The 4838-nt window shown below is 36.1% G+C and overlaps 1 pseudogene; it reads left to right on the forward strand.

Moving 5' to 3' along the window:
• The first annotated feature begins 2601 nt into the window (after positions 1-2601).
• LOC141561834 (methylmalonate-semialdehyde/malonate-semialdehyde dehydrogenase [acylating], mitochondrial pseudogene) lies at positions 2602-4227 on the forward strand (annotated as a pseudogene).
• Positions 4228-4838: the final 611 nt, after the last annotated feature.

A 4838-nucleotide genomic window follows, 5' to 3' on the forward strand; every position in this document is an offset into this window, starting at 1 on the left:
GGGGTAGCCATCCTTATCTCAGATCAAGCAAAAGCAAAAATTGATCTAATCAAAAGAGATAAGGAAGGAAACTATATCTTGCTAAAGGGTAGCATAGACAATGAAGCAATTTCAATACTAAATATATATGCACCAAGTGGGATAGCATCTAACTTCCTAAAGGAGAAGTTAAGAGACTTGCAAGAATAAATAGACAACAAAGATATAATAGTGGGAGATCTCAACCTTGCACTCTCAGAATTAGATAATTCAAACCACAGAACAAATATGAAAGAAATTAAAGAGGTTAATCGAATATTAGGGAAATTAGGTATGAGAGATCTTTGGAGAAAACTGAATGGTGACAGAAAGGAGTATACTTTCTTCTCAGCAGTTCATGGAACCTATACAGAAATTGACCATATATTAGGACATAAAGATCTCAAAATTAAATGCAGGAAGGCAGAAATAGTAAAGGCTTTCTTTTCAGATCACACTGCAATAAAAACTACATTCAACAAAAAGTTAGGGGTAAATAGATCAAAAAGTAATTGGAAACTAAATAACTTTCATCTTAAAGAATGATTGGGTGAAACAGCAAATTATAGACACAATAATTTCACTCAAGATAATGACAATGATGAGACATCATACCAAAATTTGTGGGATGCAGCTAAAGCGGTAATAAGGGGAAACTTTATATCATTGGAGGCTTACTTGAAGAAAATAGAGAAAGAGAAGATCAGTGAATTGGGTCTGCAACTTAAAAAGCTAGAAAAAGACCAAATTTAAAAACCCCAATCAAATACTAAACTTGAAATTCTAAAATTAAAAGGAGAAATTAATAATATTGAAAGTAAAAATACTATTGAACTAATAAATAAAACTAAGAGTTGGTTTTATGAAAAAACCGATAAAATAGATAAACCTTTGGTAAATCTGATTAGAAAAAGGAGAGAGGAAAATCAAATTGTTAGTCTTAAAAATGAAAACGGAGAACTGTCCACCAATGAGGAGGAAAGTAGAGAAATAATAAGGAGTTATTTTGCCCAACTTTATGCCAATAAATTTGATAACTTAAGTGAAATGGAGGACTACCTCCAAAAATATAGGCTTTCCAGATTAACAGAGGAGAAAGTAAATTGCTTAAATAGTCCCATTTCAGAAAAAGAAATAGAGCAAGCTATTAATCAACTCCTTAAGAAAAAATCCACAGGACCAGATGGATTTACATGTGAATTCTACCAAACATTCAAAGAACAATTAGTTCCAATGTTATATAAACTATTTGAAAAAATAGGGAATGAAGGAGTCCTATCAAATTCTTTTTATGACACAGACATGGTACTGATACCCAAACCAGGTAGGTTGAAAATGGAGAAAGAAAACTATAGACCAATCTCGTTAATGAATATTGATGCTAAAATATTAAATAAGATATTAGCCAAAAGATAACAGAAAATCATCTCCAGGATAATACATCATGATAAAGTAGAATTTATACCAGGAATGCAGGGCTGGTTCAATATTAGGAAAACTATTAGTATAATTGGCCATATTAATAATCAAATTAACAAAAATCATATGATCATCTCAACAGATGCAGAAAAATATAAAATCCAGCATCCATTTCTATTAAAAACACTTGAGAGTATAGGAATAAATGGACTTTTCCTTAAAATAATCAGTAGCATCTATTTAAAACCATCAATAATCATCATATGTAATGGGGAAAGATTGCAACCATTCCCATTAAGATCAGGGGTGGAAACAAGGTTGTCCACTATCACCATTACTATTCAATATTGTATTAAAAATATTAGCTTTGGCAATAAGAGTGGAGAAAGAGATTAAAGGATTAAGAGTAGGTAATGAAGAAACCAAATTATCACTCTTTGCTGATGATATGATGGTATACGTAGAGAATCCCAAAGATTCAACTAAAAAGCTATTAAAAATAATCCACACCTTTAGCAAAGTTGCAGGATACAAAATAAATCCACATAAATCATCAGTATTCTTATATGTCACTAACAAAATCCAACAATTAGAGTTACAGAGAGAAATTCCATTTAAAGTAACTAATGATAGTATAAAATATTTAGAAATCTATCTGCCAAGGGAAAATCAGAAACTATATGAGCAAAACTACAAAACACTTTCCACACAAATTAAGTCTGATCTAACCAATTGGAAAAATATTAAATGCTCTTGGATAGGTGAGCAAATATAATAAAGATGACAATACTACCTAAACTTATCTATTTATTTAGTGCTATACCAGACTCCCAAAAAACTATTTCAATGACCTAGAAAAAATAACAATAAAATTCATATGGAACAACAAAAGGTCAAGAATTTCAAGGGAATTAATGAAAAAAAAAAAAAAATCAAATGAAGGTGGCCTAGCTGTACCAGATCTAAATTTATAATTATAAAGCAGTGGTTATCAAAACTATTTGCTATTGGCTAAGAAATAGACTAGTTGATCAGTGGAATAGGTTAGGTCCAAAGGACAAAATAATCAATAACTCTAATAATCTAGTGTTTGACAAACCCAAGGACCCCAGCCTTTGGGATAAGAATTCAATGTTTGAGGGCGACTAACTGAGACAGGCAGCGATGGTGGTGGTAGCGGTGGCGGCAGCAGCGGCTTACAAGCCCAGATGCTTCGGGTTTCTTCCAAGATAAATCCTATTTGGTATCCAGCATCATGTTTTTCCTCATCTTTAGTGCCAACAGTCAAACTTTTCATAGATGGGAAATTTGTTGAATCTAAAAGTGACAAGTGGATCGATATTCACAACCCTGCTACTAATGAGTTAATTGGCCGAGTTCCCAAAGCCACAGAAGCTGAAATGAATGCAGCTGTGGAGTCCTGCAAACGTGCTTTTCCTTCATGGTCAGACACATCTGTACTAAGTCGTCAGCAGGTTCTGCTTCGGTATCAGCAGCTAATTAAAGAAAACTTGAAAGAAATTGCTAAGCTAATCACTTTGGAGCAAGGGAAGACCCTGGCTGATGCTGAGGGAGATGTATTCCGAGGCCTTCAGGTAGTTGAACATGCCTGTAGTGTGACATCCCTCATGATGGGAGAGACCATGCCTTCCATTACCAAAGAAATGGACATTTACTCCTACCGTCTACCGTTGGGTGTATGTGCAGGCATTGCTCCATTCAATTTTCCTGCCATGATTCCTCTGTGGATGTTCCCCATGGCCATGGTGTGTGGAAATACCTACTTATTGAAACCGTCTGAGCGAGTACCTGGAGCAACTATGTTTCTCACCAAATTGCTGCAAGATTCTGGTGCTCCAGATGGGACATTGAATGTTATCCATGGACAACAAGAAGCTGTGAATTTTATTTGTGATCACCCGGACATAAAAGCAATCAGCTTTGTGGGCTCCAACCAAGCTGGAGAATACATCTACGAGAGAGGGTCAAGAAATGGCAAGAGAGTTCAAGAAAATCTGGGAGTGAAGAACCATGGAGTAGTCATGCCAGATGCCAATAAGGAAAACACTCTGAACCAACTGGTAGGAGCAGCTTTTGGAGCTGCAGGGCAACGCTGTATGGCCCTCTCCACAGCCATCTTGGTAGGGGAAGCAAAGAATTGGCTGCCAGAACTTGTGGAGCGTGCCAAAAAGTTGCGAGTTAATGCTGGGGACCAGCCTGGAGCTGATTTGGGCCCTCTAATCTCCCCACGGCCAAAGAATGAGTTTGTCATCTCATTGAGAATGGAAAAAAGGAAGGAGCCTCGCTTCTTTTAGATGGAAGAAAAATTAAAGTTAAAGGCTATGAAAATGGCAACTTCGTTGGACCAACGATCATCTCAAAGGTCAAGCCAAATATGACCTGTTACAAAGAAGAGATTTTTGGCCCAGTTCTAGTTGTTTTAGAGGCAGAAACTTTGGATGAAGCCATCAAGATGGTGAATGACAATCCATATGGAAATGGAACTGCCGTCTTTACCACCAATGGAGCCATTGCTCGAAAATACTCTCACATGGTGGATGTGGGGCAGGTGGGTGTGAACGTCCCTATTCCAGTGCTTTTGCCTATGTTCTCATTTACGGGTTCTCATTCTTCCTTCAGAGGTGACACCAATTTTTATGGCAAACAGGGCATCCAATTCTACACACAGCTAAAGACCATTACTTCTCAGTGGAAAGAAGAAGACTCCATGCTAACTACATCTACTGTAGTTATGCCAACTATGTGCCATTAAAAAGAACTTTTAGCAGACTTTTTCTATCCTGAGTAACTATTCTCTCTATTTAACTCTTTCACTCACAGATCTTGTCAACACAATACATTAGGAATGCATACTCTAACCAGATGATCCTTGGGACCCTCCTTTTCCTATAGTGCTTTTGTTACTTCACAAAGACAGCCTCCTGGTGTTAAAAATTTCAATTTAGGGTTTTCAATTGCTTAGTATTTCTATTTGTGAAGTAACTATTTTATCTATGAAATTCTTAAATAAAAGGAGAACCCAGCAGAGAGTCAAGGTGGGAAACGGCCAAGGGAGACATGAGTGTCTCCAAAGAAGACCTAATATAATGGTGGAAGAAGTCATAAAACACAAAATAGAACAAGACATTATTTTTGGTCCCAAAATATAATCCTCTATCATAATATTAGTGATTCACTGATTATTTTTATGGTTCTGTCAGTCTTCCTTCTACTTCAGATTGCCACAGCTGAGTACTTTTTTCCATAACTTTTTTGTTCAACTATTTTGTTTAGAAGGGTGACCACACACATACAGAGGACTATTTCAACATATTATTCCAGAAGTTTTGTCATTCTTAGAAATGAAAAGATCTTATAGTGAAGTGGGAAAGGAATCTTAC

Source organism: Sminthopsis crassicaudata, chromosome 3, assembly GCF_048593235.1.
Source record: "Sminthopsis crassicaudata isolate SCR6 chromosome 3, ASM4859323v1, whole genome shotgun sequence".
Taxonomy (NCBI): domain Eukaryota; kingdom Metazoa; phylum Chordata; class Mammalia; order Dasyuromorphia; family Dasyuridae; genus Sminthopsis; species Sminthopsis crassicaudata.